The sequence below is a fragment of the Poecilia latipinna genome, unplaced genomic scaffold, assembly GCF_001443285.1.
Source record: "Poecilia latipinna isolate Pla-1442-1.1 unplaced genomic scaffold, P_latipinna-1.0 Scaffold376, whole genome shotgun sequence".
Taxonomy (NCBI): Eukaryota; Metazoa; Chordata; class Actinopteri; order Cyprinodontiformes; family Poeciliidae; genus Poecilia; species Poecilia latipinna.
This window is the reverse complement of record NW_015112992.1, coordinates 3,884-30,088: the sequence shown is the minus strand read 5'-3', so window position 1 is coordinate 30,088 and position 26,205 is coordinate 3,884. Positions and strand designations below refer to the sequence as shown.

The following is a 26,205-nucleotide window of genomic DNA, read 5'->3' as shown; positions in this document are numbered from 1 at the left end:
AGGGGATGACTTTTAACAGTGTAGTTGTAATCTGCTTTATTTAGAAGAGAAAACACACTGTGCTTCAATCTTAAAGAAAAAAATAATATAAGATCGTGGGTCACTTTCTTTTTGTAATTCGTTTTAAAATTGCACCTCATATATTGAAAACAAAGCAACGCCCCGAACGGGTCAAGAACTGCAATCTTCATCTTTGATTATATATTTTTTTGACACTCTTTACAAACATTTCCACTTCTTTAAACATGACCAGATGCATATTCTTTTTGTAAATGCGGTTCATAGGTTGACACTGTAAGAGGCATTTAAGCAGCATTTATAAAATGGACTGCTGATATTAAGGCCTCTGTCAGGATAAACTTTTAAAAAATATATTCTGTTTTTATCAAACTACCTTTATGATATTAGCACAAACACAACATCGTAGAAATGAAAGAAAATAACTTTGCTGTACTTTATCCAGCTTTTCCTGAATGTCTTGAAAATTACCTCAATGATACTAAAAACAGTATCATTTTAAGACTTCCTCACACAAAAACAACTTCCACACTGAAGAGTGGCACCAGATAAGTATGCAGTATTAACCATTTGGAAAAAAAAAAAACATATATATTTGAGTTGGTAAAGTGTACACACTAAAGTTAAAATCTCAGGTTTCTCTCAGCAGCAGTCTGTCGTGCCCACTCTTCTTTGCAAAATCTGATAGACTAGGAGGACATTTCATTCACAGCCTTCATCAGATGAAAGAAACTTGGATACATCTTTAGCTTTTTGTGTACACTAATCTCAACCCAAAAATGGCAGCTCGAGACTTTTAAGCCCAACAGAGAAATTCAGCAAATATTTTGACAAAGTCATGCGAGGCAAAAAACAAAAAACAAACAAACAAAAAAAAAAAACACATGACTATCCCAGTGGTGCTGTAAGCATTCATGTGGACAACCGTCCAATTACAGGTGTGAGATGGGGCTAAATGGAGAAAAATGATGTCCAGTCAGGCGAGCGAGACCTTGTCCCTGAGTAGTTGTTTGGCGGTTTGATCTACAGCACGGGTCACCTTGTCCATCCATTTACAGCCAGCCTACAACACAACTAAACCCAATTCACAACACGCAGGTGAAGCTAAGATGAATCATTCGGGTCGGTGAGAAACAATAGCCTCTTTCTAACTTCTCAGTAGTGTCCTTGTAACATTTAACCTTCAGTTGAGGAGGGAAAAAAATGATCTCTAATACTTCAGTTTGAGACTGAAGCTTGAGCTAAATCTTTGTTTATTCCCCTCTGGGTGCTGCAGCTGCTTGACTTACTATTATCTTTGTGTGCAGAAACTTCGGTTAATTAAGGACACTCTGTTGTGTTTAGCTGCCAGCCTCTGGAAGAGTAAAACTGTTGGAAAAGCAACAAATCGTAAACTTTAGCACCTACCGAAGCACCATAATTATCGGCGGCCAAACACTGCCAGCGCCAACTCATCCAGTGTTCAACATGTAGATGTGGCAGCATGATCCTTGTCCTACTATAAGAGCACTCTGCATGTATAAATTAGCGACATTATGTAAATATATAGATATATTACACTTTCTTTGGCATTAAGGAGAAACCTCTGCTGCTCGTCCTCTCTAGCTCGCCAATTAATTTTGATAAAACTCTGTTCCGTTCCTAGAAACAACGAAAGCTTGACTGACTTACACATTTTCGTTGCAGATCCATTTTTATTCTAATTTATCCTTGTCGCAACAAATTAAATGGTGTCATGTTTGGCTTAATCTAGTCACACCGAGTTGGACAGAATTTAAGGGGGGAATTGAATTGTATTTAATCACAGTTTGCTCTTCGTGTACCTTTGAGGTATCCGAGTATTAGCAGCATATCAACGTATATTAGTCATCAACAAAGGAGAGACTCACAATCCTGCTGAACGCTAACTGAGCTCCACACATCTCCTGTAATGAGATAACTCTCTTTTAAAACATGGCGAGTTAGGCAGCTGACTCAGGCTGGCCAAAGTAGCAGACAGATTGACTAATTAATCAGATTATATGAGGTAGTTATTTTGCTACTTTATAAAATCAGAGTTGCAAAATCTATATTGTGCACATAAACACTTCAAAACTATTACTGACTTTAGCAAGTGTTTGTTTTACACGTTTGCTTAAGTTCATGTATCGAAATCGAAGCGACGACAGTAACTTTTGATTAACTTTTACACCAGCAGAAAGTGCTGGTGTTCTATTCTGCTTCTCTCTAATAAAACAAACCAATCACCGTACATTACTTTAAACATTTTTTGTTCTAAATAAACACTAAATCCATGTTAACGCTACAACATACCTTCCAATGCCTACCAAAAGGGAATCAGCGAAGCTTTTTCAAAGTTAAGTCTTTTTATAGATCTTAACCGGCCTTATTGACAGATGGCTAAATCTGACAAACGGCTTTTGTCTAAGCTCAAAAAGCTTTTGATCCTCCCTGCACTGGCATCATAATTAACCTTGCGGTCATATCACCGTTCATACCAAGCTAGGAGTCTCTTTCCCATTTTTTTTTTTTCTTATCACCTAAACCATCCCAACAGTATAATAATCATCATAACACTGTGCAGAAGGACTTGACGTGCCTCTAATGAGATGTCAGAAAAAAGGAGGCAAAGGAACATGCAGGGGACACACATGCCCTTAGATTACTCCCAAATGAAGACTTGTAAGAGACCATACTTCATGCAGACAACCTCATCAACCCTTTTAATTATTTTCTGAAGCTGTTCAACGTATTCATCAAGGGGACTATATTTATCTTCCCCTTTAACACTATATATCTGGGTGGATAAGGCTGTGGAGCAAATAAGTGAGTTTATGTTGATTTTTTTTCAGGTGTGAGTTTAAGCGGGCAGACATGCAGTCTGTGGGTGAAGTTTCTTTTTTCCGGAGAACAACCGTCCTAATCTTTTTTTACTTTCACACTTTGAGAAGAGGCTATATCCTTCCGCTTACGCTCACAAAATCTTTCACAAAAGAAAATAATTAAATATGTATGAAGCTGCTCTTTATTGGTAGATGAGGCTTCACCATTAACACAGACATCCATAAAGACAGAGACAATTTTCAAAGATGAATTTCATCACATCACCTGTTGATACAGCTGGTCCAAATCCCAATAAATTTTTTTTTACAGATAAAAATAAGATTATTGTCTCAGGAACAAAATGGCTTGGATGAAAGAAAAATTGGCAGTTCGGCTCCTCATTTAAAGATGCACTAATTTTGCCCAGTCTACCAATGACACTTGTTTCTATGGAAACCGATAATTTGATTTTATTTACTATAATGTTTTACTCTTCCTCTGAGACATGAAAACAATGGGACATACAGCATCAGCCTGATGTGTTAACATGCTCAGTTAATACCCATTAACTGAACAAAATATCCCACATAGCAAAAATATCCCACACTTGCAACTTCTAAAACCTTCCTTAAGCCGAGTTATTTTAAGTAACTTTCCTTCATCCCAACATAAACCTTTTTCAATTAGGTAGGTTGGCCTTTAATAATGGAACAAATGTTCAGGTATATGGAAATCAATAGGACACTTGCAGACAATTACGAATGAAACTCATGAAAAAAAAAAGAAGAAGTGTGATGACAGAAAAGCTTTCACAAAGAAATTATTCTCCTGTCCTTTATAAAGGGAAACCATTAATTTAGGACAGGTCATTTCTAGAACCGAGCTTAGGTTGTTTCTGAAAAGGACCCAATAGCAGGGAGAAACTTGAAATATACTGATATGATGCAACAAGGAAAGAACCAGTAAGACATGAGAAAATCCCAACAGGGGGATTTGACGATGATGGAAAAAAAAAAAAAAAAAAAAAAACTGGATGTCAGGAGAAAATAGGAGAGTAATTAGCTGAATATCGAACATCTGTGCGGGGGTTTAAACTGAGACAGTGACGACACAAAGAGGACGCAGGAGGAAGTGACTCTGGAGAACCAGGGATCACTCAAAATACAGGCGAGCACAAGAAACACAACTCAGACAAAACTAAATTCAAAGTCTGAAGGATCGCAGCTCAAGCAAGGGCAACAAACTGCTTCACATGAAGTCTCAAGATGTGTGTGCGTATGAGAGGTCACAGTAGTTTTAAACATTTAGGTATCTTACAGCTCCTTATTGCATGACAAAGCATAATGACGACATCGGGTCTATTTAAACTAGATAGTAGATAAACATCAGGGATTTTCTATCGCTGACATAAAAGCACAGCTTGTGCTATAAGAACAATCATACATAACATACACATGCACCCACACACACACACAAGCACACAACTGACATTCAATCCAGTCAGTTGTTGGAAAGCTCGTCTGTTGCACCATCAGATGAGCCAACAGCGATGTGACCTTTAATATATCAATTTCAGGGCTTGTATTGAAGGATCACCTGTGCCGCAAAGCGCAAAAGCAATGGCTGGTGACACACCACAAATTAAAACCATGGCGGCTGACTAATTGATATGAGAACCACCCTTCTCCTCCTCCACTTCCTTCACTGCTCTTCTAATCAATACCAGACTCCACAACAAACACCACATCTGAAGAGGCTGCAAGTCAACAGATCAAAATCTATCCCCTCAGCAGATACGGCCGGTACAGGAAGGATAGGAAAATAATTGCCTGCAACAAAATGCCCGCATCAGACACCTTTTTCTTCTATCAACATTAGCTTGTTAGAGTAAATTCAATTAGAGGAGATCTGAGGCAATCTGATCATTGCAGTGTGACTACACTTAACATTTTGCCCAACATAGATGTTTCTAAGCCTTCCAATCTGACTGTCTGCCAACCGGGTCGTCCTTCCCCTCAGTGATCTTCGTTTTCTGCCCGGTATTTTAACCGGCTCCTCTTTTAGGCACGTGGTTAATCATCACAGGTGTTTCAGATAGCAAGGTGATGCAGATGCTTAGCAGAGCAACAGGGGTAAAAAAAAAGATAAAAATGCAAGCAATTTCAGCATTTTCTGGAAGCAAAGAAGCAGCTGTGTGGGACAAAGTTAGCACTGTGACACATGTAGCTTTATGAGATGTGCATGAGGTCAAACATTTCTCAGAACAGATGTGAACAGACACAATTCGAGATAAATGCTTCTGCAGCGAGACAGCAAAACTAAAGGTTCTAAAATGTAACAGGAGAAACACGTTTCTCACGTAAAAACCTGAAGTTTTATAAAAAGCTGGCTTGTTAGACAGTATATTTGGTATATTAACAGAAAATGGAGAATGAAGAGAACAACAGACACGGACACACGCTAAAGACCTATTAACTAAAACAACATGCAGAAGTAATCCGTATTGCTTTGATAGATATCAGTGATTTAAGTTAAAAAACAACAACTTTGATAAGAATCAATTAGTGGTTTCTTAATTCATTTGTGACTCTTGTATAGGATTTTAAAATATTCATTATCAAGGCAGAACAAACTACTGTCATCATTCAGCTTTCATCAGTAATAATTTTACAGTAGTATTCTTCCTGTGAGCTCAGTGGTACACTCGAACGGGCAGTCTGAACTAAATGAGAAGCTTCAAGTAATAAATCTCTGTGATGAGCCAACGCATACAAGTAATTACAAGCATCCGCTTTATCTTTCCCCGCATCTCTGCTGACGAAAGACACGCATCGAATTAAGAGCTTTGTGATGTCAGACCGGTACGAGAGCAGGGGCAGACTAAAGAGCACTTCTGAAGATACAATGACTGCTGGATGTGCGTAGGTGTGAGTTCATTCAGGGACATGGCGATGGCAAAGATGCCAACTTACCTAAGAATACATAATTGACTAAATGAAGACAGACATGTCTTTCATACCCACCTCTTCCTTATAAAGTAATAAGCAACTTCCAACAGAAAGTTGAGATTTAAAGCCTATAGAGATAATGAAACATCCCCACAGTTCCATTTGTCTTGTTTTTTTTTTTCTTTTATTGTGAACGGACCAATTGCAGCGCTGCCAAAGAGTTACATCTGTCTGCCACAGGTCTCATAAAACCAGCCTTTTTAGGAGTATGCTTTTTCTAGTCACTGTCCTTATAAATCAAACGATTTTATTAGAATACAAAATTCAATTCTGAAGTAAATGCTAGTCGGAGACACAACGGCAGACTCCCCTGCAGCTCAGCCACCTGCAACAATAACAGGCTTCCAGGAGGAAACTGAACCTCTGGGGACTTTACTTTTAAAATGATTTACTTCTTATCCAATAGGCTTCCTTATTTAAAACCTGGCACATTGATCTTTTATAGTAGACATATTTATTCCTTAATTTAATGTCACTTACTGCTACCGGGTGTACCCGCCTCTCGCCCAGTGACTGCTGGAGATAGACAACAGCCCCCCCACCCTGCAAGGACAGATAGGTAGAGACGATGGATGGATGGATGAATGAATGAATGAATGAATGAATGAATGGGTGGGTGAGTGGATGGATGGATGGAGAAAATTTGCATTCTTAATGGCAACTTCCATCATTCAAATTAAGACGGCTGGATAGATGGTGAGCTATTTATTTATAGTCCATTGCCAAAGCACTTAGTATTTCTACATTTTTGCCACGTTATAAACAAGCATCAGTTTTATTCAGAGTTCATGTGATAAACCAACACACGGCAATGTGCAATCAGAAAGTGTAAAGAAAGGAATGCATAGTTTGTGTTTGTCTTTTGCAGCCTGAACCAGGTTTTATTCCCAGGATTTCCATGTCTTTAACACTTCATCTGCCTCTCACGTCTCACCAGCTTCTGTGGGTCCAGCCATGAACCAGGCTAAAGGCAAGAGGAGGAAGAGGAATTTGCTGCAGTGGCCTTGAGACTCTGGAGCTTTTTCCCTGTAAGAACTCTTGGTAATTTCTGTTAAAAGCAGCTCAAAATGCATCTTTTTAAAGATGGCCTATATGCAAGGTCCTGTGCATTAATGTGTTACTCTAGACTTAATCTTGCTTTTATTATTGGATCTTAGACCTACAACAGTACATCTCCATCACGGTTCTATTATTATTATTATTATATTTCTTGTCGCAGCAGCTTATTTGGACTTAACGTGACACGAGACTTTAAACCAGTCCATTCTCAGTGGAAATCTCATTGTCTGAGAAGGATTTTGTGCAAACAAATGTGATGAACATGTATCATATAGCCCATAGAGATATCCTAACTGGTTTATGTATATCACTAAAAAAAAAAAAAAAAAGAACATGGGATAAAAAACGCACCTCGGTTTTTCCTTCCAAACTTCAAGGGGTGCGAATAGCTAAATCAATGGATAAGGTAAATGGCTGATGTGAGTAGAATATATTGGAATTAGCACTCAGTGTACCGGCAGTAAAATGACAGGGAAGCTGGAACGTGCAGAGTCATAGGGAGGTAAAAGTCACAGAGAAGAAGAAAAAGAAACGAGACTGTGAGGTGCGGCGTGTCCATCAGGTAGATTTAATGTGACCTCGGCTGAAGTGTTGGTGAGTTTGAGGAATCCATGTTCTATTTCTACCTATAACCATCTGCTTCTGTGAGATGTTTCCAAACTGTAACCTTATGCAAATAGATGCCAAATTTAAGTTTATTTTATTTAACTAGTTGGTGAAATCCTTGAGCGAGGCCTCCTTTGATTTAGCTTTCGTTGCACATTAAGTCACCCAGCCCTTGATTCTGCCTTTTACAGAGAATAAGTTTGTGCATGGCATGACATGCAAAAATGGCTGCGCTATTTTTAGCTCGCTTAGATCTTCCTCTATTTAGTGAACTTTTTTTTTTTCCTGGATGACAGATGGACATATTTCACTTTTCATTCATGCTTTCTGCAGGAATTTGATCACACAGACAGACATACACACACACACACACATAAATATATACGTACACTTACTTATACATATACACACACACACACACACACACACACACTCATGCTCATGTATTAGAAATGAAGTGGAAACTGGGTTCAAAGGTTAGGTAGGCTCAATATATCTGTAATGTTTTCCTCATCTCTTCTCCCATCCGCTGCACTCGTCAAAATGCAATAAATTCAAAGATTATGTGGACGCTTTAGGCACCGGATCCGAGTTCCCCGAAGGAGCAAGTCGCTGCTCTCTGTTTCAAATTTCTCCAGCAACTCTGTAACCCCTGCGGAGGCAGCTATCTGAATACTGATGTATTTATTCCCCCCAGTCAGAGCATGGCGAAGAGCCATAATCCCAAGGCCCCAGCACAAGGACGTCCTCCTTGAACCATAATCACCCTTACATCTCTTATCAGCCCCAGCCTGGAGTACATGATTAAAAAGTAGCCGGGACATACAGCCTCTTCACCTGGGATATGATGAGTCCCTGCAGCTGCATGTCAATCAAGCTGAGGGGAGCACATGTGAAATGACTCATGGCCTCTGCTGGCCAATTAGAATGACAGGAAAGTCATGCAGCATATGCTGCACATTTGGAAGTAGAAAATGCAAATAGAAAGGTCCTGTAAAACTACGGAGAGGGCAACGGGGATCGCGGCAGCTCCGCGGCTTTAGAGGAAAAGGAGGAGTCTGTGGGAAGTGACTGCGGCCGTCTGAGAGACACTTATTAAATACGACCGATGAAGCAGATTAAAAAGAGGAGGATAAAAAAGAAAGAAAGCCAGAAGATAGTGGCGTTTTACATTCATCCAAATCAGCTGCTTGGTGGATTTTCCTTTATTTAGTGAATGATCCTTTATAGCCAAAGTCTTTGTCTCTCTCTGTCCAGTGCTTCTGTTTTAGTGGCTGTCCTGATCTCTTGGCTCCCATTCAGTTAAAACTGATGCTGAACCTGACAGAGGCTGCTTCTACAGGACCTTTCTTTCTGTTAAAAAGGAAGAAATGATGCATTACAGATTAAAATTAAACATATCAAACACGAGGGTCATCTCTTCCCAAAATGAAACAAAAAGCAGCAGTTGCTAAAACCTACGCAAGAAAATGTCATCTTTCCTTTAGTCGTGGATCAAAGAAAGAATATTTAACTTATGCAACTGAAGTTCAACCCAGTCCACTTCAAACAGCCTACACTGCTCAGTGACTAAGACAGCAGAGAGAGTTTGTCCTCATAGATTTCTCCTGTTTTGGCTCTTTTGTCACACTTCAACGTTTCAGATTGCTCAACAAATTTTAACATCATATACGGTTCACCCGAGTAAATACAGTAGCAGTATAAGTGCGACACAAAAACAAAATAAATCTGTAAGGGAGCGACACGCTTTCACAGCACTGTAGCTACGAGTCGGTAAGTTTTTAAGAACCAGGTAACTTAGAAATACGCAGTTAATTCACCATCAGTTCTGTCCTTTGCCTACTGGAAGTGAGTAGAGTTACCAGTTTCCATCTTAATCCACTGAATGGCAACAAGAGGTGGTCAGGTAAGACGAAGAAAGCCAGGTGTATTGAGCACACGGCTCGTTTCTTGCATGCAGAACAATAAAATACCCATTTGGATATGATTCAAAGGAGTATTGATGTTTGATGAAATTCACAATCACAAATGAGAGACGTGCAACACTGCTGGCAGAGCTGACTGGCATATAATCGGCGGAAGGGGATTGGGAAGGCACGGAGGGCTGCTTCACAAGATGGGGAGCTTTAGGAGCGATGTACCCGGATCAATTCTAACAATGTTCATTTTCTGCACGCACCATTGGGAGAGGTAGTCAAATGGAGACAGATTAATATGATTGTCTCTGGGGGCTCAGACCAAGGGAGGGATGCGAAAGCTTCAGTTGAATGAATGCTGATGCGATGTAATCTTTCACCATTTAAAAACGATGCACGTCTAAATAAGATTTGTCCTGCAAGATTAGATTTTAAATACTTAAATAGTGCTCCACAAGCTTACTAATGTTCAGCCTGGTCCAAAACGAGTCATAAAACCTTGGGATAGTTCTCCAAGATGGATGACTGTCTTGTGGTTCTGGTTCTGCTCTGCAACCCCAGAACCAGAACCAAACATGGAGAAGCAGCATTCGGCTTCCTTGCACCACAAATCTGGGACAATCTTGCAGAAAACTGCAAAACAGCCGAAACACTGAGTTCCTTGGAATCCGGACTAAAAACTCACCAGTTCAGAGTTGCTCTTTGAAACATTATAAATGAAACACTAATCAACAATCTGACGTGGCATCTGACAAAATGTAATGTTTCAATTATTGACTGTGTGTTCATTGTCTTTGTATTTGTGCGTTTTTATGACGTAAAGCATTTGGAAGTGCCTTGTTGCTAAAATGATTGATCTGAGGAGTAAGAGTACTCCAACTTGTAAACTAAGGATGGATGCAGATATCAGTGCATTTAAAGGACTGTTCAGGAGTAATATCTGGTAACATACTATATTCCAAGAGTCATACATTTACACTCTGAATAATGATATTGCCTGTAATGAGTTGAAGTGAGCTTAATTGGCCTTAGTTGCCACAAATGATGTATATTTTCAGTGGCTGAGACATTGAAGCGACAGAGTGGTGGAGATATTGTGCAACGGTGAAGAAGAAGACGTAAAATCACAATCGATATCGTCATCTCCCTTTTCAGCTTTAAGCTCGCTTTCCTCAACCCAAATCAATTTTCCGGGAATTTATCTACAAGATCAACGCAAACTATAATTGTGCAGTGAAAGAAAAAAACATAAATTAATTTCAAAAATGTGTGTGGCATACAAAGCAACTAACTGTGCTTTGATGTCAGCCTTTCCATCACAGCGCTGGCTGTACGATCAGGGTTTTCGTTCCAAATGTACCTCTCTGCCTTAATTTTAAGATCCCAGTGAGTAATCACGTCGGTCACACTGGATTTTATTTAGGGGAATCAAAGATACAAATAAATGGAAACTTTTCATACCGGGTTTTTTTTTTAAAACCTGTTCTTCACAGTCATGATGAGCTATCATGCGTGTCCATCACATAAAATAGAAAAAAAAAAATACACTATAGATGGTTTTTAGTTGTACATTAAAAAAATTACACTACAAGATCTCATTGTAATGTGATGAAATAATAATTAAATTATCTCTTCCCATTTCGGACACACAAGCATTCACAAAAGTACATTAACATTTTATGACCAATCTCTTCCGAGCCAGAAATAGGCAAGCAGGGGTGAGCTGCTGTGGCAACGGATCCTCATCAGGGAAAGTCAAATTGCTTACTGTAATTGCCAAGTTGAATTTTTATTGTAATGTTTCTACAGAGGGTTCCCCGTTAGATGAATGCAGGTCAGAGATTTTTAAAACGACAAAACAGGTTCTCTTTTTGCATTTGTCCAGCAGCCCAACTGAACAAAACTACCATTTTTCTATCCGACAAGTACTTCACACCCCCAAAAAATAAAAAAAATAAAAATATCATAGCAATGACAATTACACTCTGGTCAAAATGACTTATTGGGGAAGTTGGAGACATCAAAAAGCAGCTCTAAACCGAGTAAATGATATTATGAAGTAATCATCGTGAAGGACTAATCCCTGGCAGTTTAAGCCATCTGTGAAATTAAAAGTTAATCATGGGTGATTAGCTTAAAAAACAAAAAAACAAAAAAACAAAAAACAAACATGCAACATCAGATCAGTCCATTGGTATATCTTTTATTGGTTTACAACCCAATGTGCTATTGATTTGCAGCGTTGTGAACTTAACAGCCTTTGTAGCATAATAATTAGAATGAATCTGGAGCCAGAGCGCCATTTATCAGCATGAAAATAACACAATGAGAAAATGCACATTTCAGTGTCCTCTGTACTTCAGCGAGGGACTGAGGCCATTTCAGGGCCCATTATAGGCGTCGTCTTTGAAATCCACAGAGATGTAAGGCGGCCTGGAGGGTTTCCCGACACCGTGTGAATGAATAGCTGCCAGTTGTTTGGATCAATGCAGTAACTTCACTACACTTTTTTTTTTTTTTGGAGAAAACAACCAGTATGCTACATAATTTGTGCATGCTGTTGTGCATTGCTGGATATAAGGACACCGAGAAAAACTTTGCAATAACTTTCTCTTTTGAGGCTGGATGTACAGAAGTTCAGATATTGGATGTGCAATTACCAGCCACCTTATTGTGTACAGCTATGCAAATCACCAATAGCATGGCAGTAACTCAGTGCATTCAAGATGTTATGAGGATGACTTGTTGAAGTTGAATGCAACCACCACAATGAGAAGAAAGTACGATATAGCACATATGAGATGGTACAGTCAAAAACTGTCTGGTTTATGGAGAATGGCTCAAATTTGAGAAAATATCCAGTGAACACTAGCTGTGTGTGGGGGGGGGGCGATGTCAGAGGTCACTGGAGAATGGGCGGAGCCATTCAAGAAGATGGAAAGACAATCGTAGCTCAATCAGTCAGCCTCCGTTTCCTAAACAGGAAACAGAGGCTACAACTCACTCAAGCTTACCAAAACCAAAACTGGACAACATTCTTGCAAAAAAAAAAAAAAAAAAAAAAATCACACCTTTTCCAATGAGTTCCAGTTTCAGCTGTGATATTCAGAGGATACATTCTTAAACATCCCAGAATATCGGCTTCACCTGCCTTGTATCACTGGTTCTGGTTGGCCGTGTTGTAATTACGGCCAACCAGACACGTATCCGACGGCGTGTCGGATATGTTTTTGGCATACTTTCGGTCTTTGTGTAGCAATTAAACTTAAATTTAAACACCATGACTTATCTTAGTCATGCTGCTTCCTGTTTCCTTCACTTCATGACCATAATGTTCCCATCTTCTGACGCCTGTAAGATGATGCACTATGTCACCATACTCAATCTCAAAAAGAGATTGTTGAACATAAGATCCTTGAACTTCAATGTCTCCACAGTAACCAGCTTTAAATCCAGCAGAGCACCTGAGGCGCGTGATAAAACAGGAGATTCACACCATGGATGTGCAGCCAATAGCTCTGCAGCACCTGTGTAGCACCATAATACCATTAAATGAATAAAAATTAGTGTAAGTGAGCTGTTGAGTATCTCAGCTATTGTGAATTTAGCTTTCTTTGAGGTAGTTTTTGAAACCAAGCAGAAATACGCTGCACATATAACTTCTAAATAACCGTTTTGCATTTGATACAGATGTAAAGGTCACTGAGGGGTTTAGCATCGTTTATCGTTGTGAATCATTGTTTTCAAACTCATTTTAATTATGCACTTTAGAAAATTGCGTAAATTGAAAAATGCAATGACTGACAAGTTTTCGTTTGAGAACTTTAAAAAAAAATAAATAAAAAAATAAAAGAGCAGAAGCATGCCTGATCAAAGTCTGGCACCCACAATGTCTGATTCACTAAAATATCTGTATTGATTTATGGAACAAGATTAAGTGGAACTGACTTATTAAGTTTGAGCTGCATATGTTCTCTATAGAAACACAGGCCTATTTTACATTTTGACATTCTATCAATACTACACCAGTAAGTATTTCTCCCTCACTACAGACATTAATCAAGGCATTGTTTTTTTTTCTCTCTTAACGACGGCATGCTCACACAACATCTGTGATGCAAAATATATTTTCACACAAGCTTTGTGTCCGTAAATTTAACAGACTTCTTCTGAACGTGTTGCATACGAGGATGTAAATGTTTGCAACGTTTATCTCAGATGTTTTAAAGAGATGGCGCAGCTCAAGAAGTCAGGAAGGTAAGCCGGTATATAAAATATCTTTCTAACCGAACGGTTATGGTTTTGCATCATTACTCGAGTCTATTTATAACTGAAGTATGTGACGGGAGTCCTTGCAAAGGTACTTTCGTAACATCGTCATCAAGCTCCAAGTACATTTTATCTCCCAATCTACTCTGTCTTCTTCAGCTGCACCATAACACAGCAACCTGCAATTGTTTAGAACATTTTAAAGAGGAAGAAAGAGACAATCCTGCTTTTAATGCATCAAATTTGAGGATTTTTGCAAGGTAGTAGTGAAGGAACTTTATGTTACACTACCAAATCGATTCAACACCTGAACTTCAAACACTTCTGAGTTCATTCGACTAACCCAGGGTTAACAATCTGCTGAAGCACAGTTCTGGAGTTACCTTTTGATTTGCACAAATACAGGAACACTTTGTCCTTTTCTCTTAGGGAGGGATGCACAAATCAAAAGCCGACTTTGACGCAACTGAAGAAAGGTTTCCACTCGACAGACACCCTGCGTTAAGCATCTGACACAATGCTGCTTAAGCATTAAAAAGGTTACCTTGGGACCGCTTCCTGCTTTGTAAAACATTTGACATTCATAAAGTTGAAGACTGCATAGCCTCTGTGCACACACTAGATGGATTACCAGCTGCGATCCGCTGTGAGAACAGCTTGTGAAACAAGCAGTCACGTGATAAAAGAAAAGGAAATTGATAAGGGCATTTATGTCAATGCGTGTTGCAATGCAAGAGATCTAAAAATGGGTGTGGGCCGTATCACACATACTGCTTATAAATTAAAGACTCTTCTGTCAACACACAGCTACAGGCACATAGATCATGGAGACCAATGGTAATCAACCAAGTTCATGCAAGTACTAATTGAGTGTACTTTATTTTTGCAGAAACAGAAGATTAGATTTAAACTCATGGTTGAAAGGCAGCAAATCTAAAGCAAACTAATGTGGAAAAGATTCTCATTTGCAGTCAGTTGTGACATTGGGGAGTCAGAACTAGTTTTTGATTGAGTATGCAATGGAAAAGATTAAACACAAGCAGGAAAAGATGTTCTATGAACAAACCCACCTGGTTTCAACTGATTGATCCTTAATGCGTTGTTGCAAAAAGACTGATGGGGACGGCCGAAACTGAGCAGGAACATAAGGTACAGCTGGGAGTAAGTCAAACATGAGACTCAGCATAATGTATTCAGTAAGGATGCCAGGGTTGGATTTACAGTCTTTGACAATGGCAGAAAGCCTGTTGGGACACTTAAAGTAAGTTGGCAACATGACATCTTTTTTACAACAGCTGGACAGTTATAAAAAAAAAAAAAGGAGATAGCTCAATAAAGAATAAGCTTTATTGAGCACTTATTTAATAAAAAAGTAATTTAAAAGTGTGCAAAAACTACTGTTTTTGTGTAGAAAACGTCTGTCCGACCTCTTTAATAGAGGGTGGTCATAAAGATGCTCTGTTTGTTGTATTTAATGACACTCCTTGCATAATGTTTACACCGTTGGATGTTTAAAGCAGAGAAACACTCGGAGGAAACTAACAAAAGTTTTGGGAGTCAAGTTATCCAGATATCTTAGCAGTATATGTTATACTGCTATCTTGGTTAAATATTCGAATAAGTCTAATAAAAGCAGTTTAACATAAAGACTTTTATATAAATAAATCCTGGGTTGGACATACATACCGACTTTAAGAGTGTTCACTAGTAACTGGCCAACATTCAGCAAGGGTGAGCAGAGTAAGCAAGCAAATAATTTGAACTGACTCTAGGTCAGTTTTACTTTGAACCAATTAACCGGCGACATGATGGTTGCGTTAGTTCGACAGATCCAAGACCACTTTCTACATCCCAATAGGAATTCTGCAGATATTCCTGACAAAGTAGCTTTACCAGAGAAAACAGATTGACTTTAGCAGCGAGGATTTAAAATGCTGCCAACATCAGCGCACAGAGGAAAGGCAGAAGATGCAGACAGGACAAAACAATCACTCAAAATTAGCACTTCTAAGCTGTCTGAACTATATTTAGTACTTTATTTATTACAATAGTTGTGCTTTGTGCATTGTTCTGTTCACAAAACTGAGTCTCTGCAGTGTGATATACCGAGGTTCTTATTTTTCTAACGTAGCTGCTGCTTTTAGTATCCGGCCGTTTCTCAATATTTTATGTGGTTTTGGCAGTGCGAAAACATTTGAAAAGGTAAAACCAAAACATGTGTGCCAAATCCATTTCACGACTGGTGAAAGTTACACACATTTTAAAAAAAATAACGTTATTTTTTTTTTTAAATGCGTGTAAATTTCACCAGTCATAAGATCAGTCATAAAAAGCATCTAAACAGCATCTAAACAGGCTTAATGTTGTGGTTTTAACTTGATAAGATTAATTGCCTGTTTGGTCTTTAATAAATATCTTCTGGTAAGCCATCTTCAGGTTTCTTTCATCTTCATGTAGATTTTGTGTGAAATAAATGAGTATGCAGTAAATCGTGCTCTGACTACGTTAACACGAGTTAATCTGGATAAAATGCATAAACTACCTCAAAATGTACTTGTGCATGATTTAGGAGGCGGCAACCAATCTGCAAAAAAAAAAAAAAGCAACATAATGGACTAAATGGTTGATGAGGAGATCTGTCTAGTTAAGTAACTGTGACTGTTGTCTCTTATCATAACAATCAGCAGCTGAGAACAACTGGGGCTGATGCTTACCGAGTTCACATGAACCCGGCAGCTAATATGTTCACTCTGTGCTGGGGAGCACTCATATAGACTTAACATTTATTAAACTGCTGCGACTGAGTGAATTTGGTGCCGACAGCCGTCACATCTTATGATATCAGCAGTAGCCTATTAATTCTTTCACGCCATTTAACCCAAGGCATGAGAGCTATAGCTTTAAAATACTGGCTCCGGTTTTTTTTTTTTTTTTTTTTAAATGGTGATGTTAACGTTTGACTTCAATGTTCTGTTTTCAAAGCGGCTTCCTCTTTTAGCGTCGACAGAGAGCGAGACCGCGCGCTAGCTCAGGTAGATAAGGGAGTCACGACGCGCGCTACATGTACACCGTGTCTGTCTGGGTTCTCCGTTTTCCCTTGACCACCACTTGAATCCCTTCAAGTACTTTATCTATGCCAGCTTGCTTTGCACTTATTCTCCTTCTCATTTATCACTGTCTAAACGTTTGACAGGTTGTGCAGTGGATATGGATCATCTTTGACAGACAAATAAACCACTCCCCAAAGGGGCACCGAGCACACAGACGGCTGTGCTGTTGCAAGAAAAATGTGCAAAGAGATAAAAACCATGAGGAGGCACAAACAGGCACGCCAAAGGCCACGACCTGGCATCACTGTGCTTTGTCCTCACACCTGGGCCATAGAAAGGTGACGCAACACAAAAAGCCGACGCGTTCTGCTAAAATATGACTCCCAGAACCTGTTTAACTCTTACCACCCAGAATCAGATTTTGTCCAATGATTTTCGACCTTTTTTCGCCTGTGTGCTAAACCAAAACATCGCACAGAAAAAGATTTCACCCTCAGAGTATTATAAATCAGTCAAGTTGTACAGATACACCGCCGAAATGTAACTGGCTAAATGGCTTGCTTTTGCCGTGTGTGAACCGTGCTGGGTGCGTACGCTTCAAAGGCTGAAGGGTAGACGCATGGCAGCTAGTTAACACTCACAACTTTGGGGAGTTGAGCTCCCATGTCCAATCCATCAATTGATCAAGAATGCAATGAGACCATGAATCTTACTTCGTTTTTCTTGTCAGCGCACAGTGCACACGGCCTCTGCTGTAATATTATATTTGCTCACTCTGCCACTGTCACTTAATATTTTACATACATATATATATATATATATATATACACATATACACACACAATTTTTTTTTTACTTATAACAAAGTACTTTTTCATGTTTTCTTTTAGTTCAATTCTTACACTGATTTTTCCATTGGATAGATTCAAACTAACATGCTTGTTTGTGAGAAGCCTGCTTCTTCGACACGAGTTAAGCTTAACATTTTTGAGAAAATATGCCATTTTAGGATTGCGTCAGAGGGCTTGTCAGACCCACAGATTTAATATATATATAAAAAATTATTTGCATCTATATGTATCCATCATTAAAACTATGTCAGTCTCTGGAAAAAAAAAAAAAAAAAAAAAAAAAACAGTCCAGTCAATGAGACGCACAAATATTACAAAACACCAATGGTTAATATTATGTTTGCCAAAAACTTCATCTGGATGTTGGTTGAAACCAACTTTTGGTTGAACTTTCTGCTCCTCCCTGTTAGAGTCTTCTGCTCTTTCATGCATGTCATCGTCAAGTCGCCTTGCAGGTTTAAACTGTACTTTGCAGCCTGCAGCAGAGTGCTGTCTTTCAGCAGTAACGCCATCCCAAAGCGACACAGGACTGTGTTCAGTGCCTCGCTCCTCGTTCCTGGCATCTTCAAAAAGATACCTGAAGATAATTCGATCAATGGATAAAAAAGTTGTACTAACTTCAGCAGATAGAATACATGGGGAAGTGTACATTGGGAAATTACAAGGATTTTAAGAGATCCAACACTTCAGACAGCAATGGTAACTCTAACTAGAGGTATGATTTATATGCTGCTTAGTAAACAAGTTACTCTTTCAGCAAAAGAGGTCTTTGTCGTCCTTTAAAACTAATACTGCATTAATTTCAATTATTTGTTCTTCAATAATCATGTAACCTTTTACAAATTATGATAATTCAAACTCTTTCAACTGAAACTACTTTAATTATCATAATCATACATATTCATCCTTACAAAGACTGAATGGTGATGCACCAGGATTTTCCAGAAATGAGGCCAAGAAACACATCTGCTTTTTTTTTTCCAACACTCTGCAAATCGGTAAAAGACCTGAAATATATCTCTCTATTTCTTTAATTAATGTTTAAAAAACATTAATAAAACACATCTATTAGCCAACTCTAAATTAATAATAAACAAATCTAACATACAAGCACAAAATGCTTCCACAGCAAGACCAACACGGAACACAAATTGCTGGAAAATCCGTCATTTAGTTTAAATTAATTGACATCGTCACTCTGACTTGCTCCATTGTGCTCGATTAAAGCTGCAGAGCTCGCTTTGCAAACCTCAGCAAACCAGACGCCGGGTAAACTGAAGCACAGATACGAGCAAACAGCTGCCAACGGGTCAAGTGTCTGGTAACACTTCACCCAGATCAGAGCTGAAACAAAGGTACGCTGCCATGTGATTTTCAAACTGCCGCAGGAACTGAGTTTGACCCAGCAGAGCCGTACCAATCCAACACTGTTTTTAACAACAACCAAGAGCATCACAAAAAAAAAAAAAAAAAGCAGCAGCCATGACGCCTCAGCAGTAGAAATCTTGCAGTGAAATCTCCACTGCCTAAGATTTTTGACAGATTATCCGCTTTAATCCAGCAGATAAGGGTTGTAACGTTGCGATGCTGGATTGAAATTGGTTTGACTGATTTCGACTTTCGCTTCCTAATGAATTGAATAGTGATGGATGCAGTGAATTTAAAACATTTGAAACAGATGTCATTCATTGTGCCCATAAGGAAAAGAGTAGGAAAATACAGCAAAGATGACTCCGAGTTGAATATTTTTGGGCAAAGGATCCATTTGAGAAAAGTGAATATCACCATACTGTCATATTCTGAGAATTTATTAAAACTAGTCAAATGAACAAAACAAACAAAAAAAAGAAATAAAATAAGAAATAAAAGAATCATTTACGCTATACTGATGTAAGAGATCGGAAATCAATTATTTCTTTGATTTTTATTCACAGCTTTAATCCTTCTCGCCACACTGCGGTCAGGTTCAGATGACCAACTAATCTGAACATTATTTAGTGGAATCATACATGTTTGTGCTGGAAACCAAAATAAAGTGGGAATGAATGGGTCTCACACAGGAAGAGATGCTGATTTAAGAATCGCTGTTTTTTCCCCCCAGAGTAACTGTGACACCCTGATCTTTAACTCAATATTATTATTTCTCTTGATTTATCAATTTCTTCTACTTCTTTTTTTTCTTAAACTGACAAGTTAAAAGTAAATTTGATGGAATCAAACTAAAATGGTCCAGTTTAGGAATAAAGCTCGGTTGGGATAATTTGTATCAACCTGCATTACTTCCAGCCACTTCAGTTTCCACAGGGGTCATTAAAACCTCCAGTCCTGCTCTTTCCCTTAAAGCAGCTTCGGTCTGTAAAGCTTCCCAACACTGCGATTGTGTTGGGAATAATTTTTGTTAACCTGCAAACCACTGATCCTCTTCTAAGTGTCGGCAGACATGGTCCACTTGACACCAGTGATACTTGTATCATATAGGTGAGGGTGATTGATAGAGTAGAATTTGATAGGAAGCACACCAGCATACCCATCACCAATGTACAACAAGCGCTACAGTCAAAAACCCTCAGCAAGAATGTAAATAGAGCTTCATTACTAAAAATGACCATTGATTAATAGCAGAGTAAAGTTGCAATATTAACGGTTCATATCGTGCGCACATTAAAAGCAGTGAAAGCTAACGTTGTTTCATTAGAGTCGTTGCTCGTTTTTTGCCCCCGTTTAGTGGCAAGAAAAAAAACATTTCTAGATTTCAAAGTCCACTGAAGATGCGTTTTTAAGTTAAAAAAAATCAAACAGAAGAAAAACAGCCTGCAGAGCATCTGAGGCCTGTTTATACTAGTCATGGACATGGTCTCGATTTATCAACCGGAGACTGTTCATCATCAGGTCGGTTTTTCAAAAACAGCTCAGGGGCGGAATCACCAGAGACGAGACTCAAATAAGCTAAGATTTCACTTGTCATCTCACAATATTTCTGTTTTGACACTCTGACCACGCAGAACAGATGTTCCTGCAAAAAGCAAAAAACAAAACAAACAAAAAAAAAAATAGCACTAAATTATTCTTGATTTGATCATCCTACTATTTTTTTATGCCTAAAAAAAACCTTCTGATTTGCCAAAATGATCTTAAAACTGTGCTTGGAGCAAAAATAAATGATTGGAATTCATCCAAATCTCAAACACTGTTTGAGCCAAAGTCATTATGCTAATACCTCAGTGTGGTTTTATGCATTGTTGTTGACTTCTGTTAATATTAGTACTATCTCTGAGGATAAGAGCGCCTCCTTGTGAACAAGGGTAGCACCAAGATTTAAGAAAAACAACAAAGTTTCAGATTACGCCTCAGGAGAAAAGACGAATGCGTACAGGTAGTTTATCTTCCTTCTGACGTTTTTGATCAGTGTATTGCATCACTTACAATTCATTCTTGGGGAAAAGAAAGTGTCTTCATCTTGGTGGCTGTTGAATCGCCTGTGTTCAACATGAGGATTCAAACGGAAAGGAAGCATTTAGCCGTGTTTTCCTGAAAGAGGAGTGCTCAGAGAGATGAGGCTGGAGAGGGAACGGGACTCGGTATTTGTTGATAATCGTTCAGGTTAACATAAGATAGATGCTGCAAAGTTCGAAAGCATAAATGTTTAAAACAGACAGAAGAAATACAGAAGCAGGACAATGGTTTCATATGGATTCTTAATGACCTATCAATATTAAGCAGGCTATGCATTTAAATAACGGCACTTAAGTGCTCTCCTTAGGAATGCATTTGTGCAGCACTTGTGCTTTTGTTTGAGGCTGTTCTATAATTTATTAATTCATATCCTATGCAATTTCGCAAAACACGAAAAACAATCACTCAAAATAAATAGCAATCTCATAAACGTATCAAATAAACAGAGAAACACACCTTTGATCCCAGTTGGATATACAACAAGAGCGGATAAACGTTGCACTGATCGCAGTTTTCTGGTCGATCGTCAATCTTTCTAACAGCCTAACCTGCTGATCCCGCTTGACTGCACATAAAAAAAGCAATAAGACACTTGTTCAGTACGCAGTTTACACAAGTTATATTTTTTAATGTGCCGCTTGTGCGCAATAAGTTACCAGTGACAATCTGGCATGCGCTAAAACTGAAAGGATTTACTATGTTTTTTGTTTTTTTTGTTTTTTTTTGCCAACTACCATAAGTGAAATGTGTGCCTTTGATTTAAACAGATACAAAAATGTCAAAATTAACTACTAATTAATAGTTTGTAACTTTGACTTTCTGTACATTTGAAGGTATACTGAATACAAACCTTGAGGCTCCACTTTCAAAAAGAGTTGTCATTTTTCCAACTTTCATACTGAAAAATTGCTACATATGAAGACAGTCCACCAAAAAAGTAGTTAAAGTTGCAATCAGAAATTGAGTAGCATTCATTAAACCTGTGACAGAAATACTGCTATGCAATCTCTACCGTTGTGGACATATTACCGCTGCGTTTGAAGGCATAAAATAGAAAACACCACGTTGGCCATCCAAAGAACTGAAACAGGTGTCCCAATCACTTATATTGCCACCGGTGTATAAAATCCAGTGCCTTGGCATGCAGACTTGTTTTTACAAGCATCTGTGAAAGAATGGGCCAACTTCAGTAGCTCAATGATTTCCATTGTGGTACTGTGGCCTGATGCCAGCTTTGCAATAAATCCAGTTGTGAAATTTCCTCTGCACCAAATATTTTACAGTCAACCGTTAGTGGCATCATAAAGAGGATGTAGTTGATAGCCACAGTCGTCCACGCCTCCAGTGGCCTCCAGATTAGCTCCACAACAGTGCATAGAGCGCTTCGGGAAAGGAGCTTCCATTGCAAAGCAGCTGCATCCAAGCCTTAGTGCAATGCAAAGTGTCAGCTTCAATGCATGGTTGTAATGCACACGTCTACTGGACTCTATAACAGTCACAATTCAGGGGATCAGGCTTTGGTTGGTAGTTGCCAGACTACATTGTCCAAATATCCATTGTCTATACCCACTTCTCCTTGCAGGGCTGGCATCTTTCTCTAGCTTTCATTGAGAGAGAGAGAGAGAGAGAGAGAGAGAGAGAGAGAGATGCAGCAACACCATGGACAGCTCACCAGTCCATCACACAGGCAACACAGAGACAAACAGCCATGCATACCTAACAGTCATGTTTCTGTCAAGCCAGCGTGAATGCACGCATTCACGAGAAGAACGTGCAAACCCCAGGCCAGGATTCGAACCTAGGACAAAGAAAGTTCCATAAAGACACAGACGAGTCTCGGCTGGGACAACATGACCGGTTTTGCACAGATTCCCGACCTCAGCCTGAGCCAGGTCTTTTCATCCATCATCAGTGTCTGAAACCACACGGACGCATCCGGAATAAAAGGTAAGTAATTCTCATCCCTGCCATCCTAAAAACCTTACGGAAAACCTTCCCGCAAGAGCCGAAGCTGTTGTGGCTCCGAAGGACGCACAGACTACTTGTCAGACCACATGGATTATGAATGGGACGTCTTTCAAGTTCATTTGCGACTGAAAGCGAATGATCAAATACTTCCAGCAACACATTGTACTTTGGAATTAGTGTTAACAGTATGAAAATGATTTGCAAATCCCACAGGTTTACAGAAGAAGCAAACAATACGTCAGTAGGAATAATTGCTTAACTTGAATATCTACTAGCAAATCACATCTTGAGACTCTGGCATGTGTTTTTACAATAGTGTTTTTCAGCATGAAATCAACCTGAGCTGTTTGTGGGGGTTTTTTTGTTGTTTTTTTTTTAAATGAGCAACATTTCTCCTTAAAAAAAGGCCCTGAATATGGCTCAACAGGTGGAGACAGCAAAGGATGAAAGCCATGTTCCTCATTGCAACATATGAAGCAAACAAAACAAATTTTCAAACAAGGACATTTGGATTAGTATAGAATTACTGCTGGAATCAAAAGTGGAAAGCAAAACAGACGAATCCACACTAATTTTTACATTAGAAAATGTAAAAATGTATATTTGATTGTGGAAAAAAAATATAAGGGAGATTAATGGGGAAAAAAAACATACCGTTACATCATAATGACTGTATGTGAGTCTGTCGCTCATCATGCTATAAATAACACCAGTAACCTGTAGATGCCACCAACACAGCAAATAAAAGGAGCAGACCAAACCACAAGGTGGTGCCAAAAATATATCCTCCCTCCACTCTTCATGACAACATCGCCAGTCAATACCCCCTCCACACACACACACGCACGCACACACACCTCCTGTGAATCTGTGTTTTGAGGGGGGGGGGGGGCACTTTCCCAACTGTGCGCAGAGCGTCACATCAACATGCGCCACACATCTGCTGCTCATCACCCACGAAATGAATTTACAGTCCGATCTGTGTCACTTTCTGCCTGCGCCCTCCCAACATCCGTCACGACCAAGACGTCCTCTCTGCCTCCTTCCAACTAATGACTTGCGCTCTCCTGTCGCTGCCGCGCAAAGGACGGCTTCCATTCGGCCCAACATGCAACAATGTGCGCACGGCCAGAGTCCGCACAACAAGACAACTGTAGCCGCTCGGATATAAGCAAACAATCCGAGCAGTTCAAATCTGGCAACAAACCAACAGCTTCAGTCATCCATTAATTGGCAATTGCCCTGTAAATAACTATTAAACTTATCCCGCACGAATAAGCGACGTCTACCAAAACGCTTCATTTGCGTCGAGTCAATCTTAGGCAACTGACATTCTTTTAAACTCCGCGCAATCCCAAATGAAAAAATAAAAAATAAAAAAGACTCACCTTTGCTGCCTTCTTTGCTCGACTTAAAAATCAATTTCCCTCTCACTTTGGCGCGGGGTTTGTGCGGTTCGGTCCGCAGAACTCACGTTGAATCGCAAGAAAAGCCTGTAATTTGCAGAGTAACTCAATTTCCCCTCCTCGGGTCTCTGGATCTCACGCAGCTCCCCTCCACCACCGACACTCTCCGGACAGAGAAATGGACAGATTAAATGCGATAGCGATAAGATCAACAGCGGTCCGGGGAAATCTCTCCCCCTCTCTCTCTCTCTTTTTTTTTTTTTTTGGATGAACAGATCTTTTCCCGCTTTCACGGGACAGAGGCAGAAAATAAGAGCAGAGGGGTGAAAGAGGGGGAAGAGAGAGCGGGTGGCAGGTGAGGGAAATCACATCCGAAGGAGTTTGAAAAATATCCCTCTTCTCTTTATCACCAGTAGAAATGAGCCCCCCCTTTTTTCCTCGCCGGTTAAAGAGTTGTTGTTGTTGTTTTTATTATTATTGTTCCACGGGCTCACAATCTGATAGGCCTTAAGAAGTGGAAGGTGTATCTGTGAGGATGATTGCAACGACGGCGCCGGTGATGCTGCGTAACCCGCATCCCACTTCCCCGTTGAGGGAAGAGCGCAGAGAGAAAAAGCGAGGCAGCTGATCCCTCTCTGTGCGCGAAGAAGCTCCTGTGATCAAACACTCTGCAGCCTGCCGAAAATAAAAAAGAAGAAAGAAGCCTCCCTTTTTTTTTCACATCTTGCGCTGTTGATCCATCCACTGCGGTCCGGTAGAAAGGTTCAGAGCAGACTGAGGTGCGGGTGAGGTCTGTCCTTTCTCCTCCTTTCCCTCTCTCGATCTCCCTCCCTCTCCCTCTCTCCGTCAGAAAAGGAAGATGCTCGGTCGGTGCCGTCCTCACGCAGAGACTCGCCGGGCGTGAAAAGGAAAATGCTCCCGGACTCTGCATTTATAAACCCATCACAGGAGGTGGACGCGGTCCGCATACGGAATAAGAACACGGGTTTTTACGGGGGGGGGGGGGAGAAAGTTAACCGTGTGACATGTTGCTCCAGCCCGTATGAGTCGTTGATTGGTGTTGAAAGAATATTTCGACACCCAACTTATCCAGCTGCTATTGTTTTGTCTAAAAGAGAAAGAAGGAGAGAGAGAGAGAGAAAAACGGAGTAGACACAAAAAAATTGTGCTGCTTAAACAACAATTTCTTACTGGTTTTCATCTCACTAAAGTATTACAAAGAAAGCAAATCCAGTTTCCACATCTCTTTGGTTGAAGATGTCAGGGGCTTGTTGGGTGGGCAGTGCGGTCATCCAGTGTCCTGTGAAAGTAAACGGCCTTTAACTTTTACACTTCTTGGCATGTAGCGACCACAAATTTCAGCACAGCTTATTGGGATTTAATGATAGGCTAACACAAAGTAGTGCATAATAGAAAAGTGGAAGAAAAATTTTAATTTTTTTTTGCTTTTTATAAAGAATCTTAGAAGTGTGCATTTCTGCCTACCCAAACCCCGTTTAAAGCCGAGTCAGGCTATATAGAGATATATCCCAAACACTGAACTTCTCACAGGGCTCCGTTCAGGTCATCATCTGAAAATGTACAACACGACTGGTAACCTACCAAAACATGGCCATGTTATCAACCTCGGCAAAGGTCACTGTGCTTTTGTTTTTTCCCGCGAGAGAGGTTTTACTGACAAACCGGCCGACCGGGTCATGTCTGCAACATTTGCAATTAGCAATAGTCACCCCATTGTTGCCAATTCAGCAACTTTATTGATATATTGAGCAACATTT

General features: G+C 39.6%; 1 protein-coding gene across 4 annotated transcripts in view; it reads right to left on the bottom strand.

The window, feature by feature from the left end:
* Positions 1 to 25,534, bottom strand: part of grik4 (glutamate receptor, ionotropic, kainate 4) — a 358,938-nt gene extending 333,404 nt beyond the window's left edge. For 2 of the 4 annotated variants that reach the window (XM_015036703.1, XM_015036704.1), the window contains exon 1: positions 24,410 to 25,532. The gene's annotated coding sequence lies outside the window, so the exon portion shown is untranslated. Of the gene's footprint in view, positions 1 to 24,409 lie in introns of all 4 variants that reach the window. The other 2 variants (XM_015036702.1, XM_015036699.1) reach the window with 2 other exon arrangements.
* Positions 25,535 to 26,205: the final 671 nt, after the last annotated feature.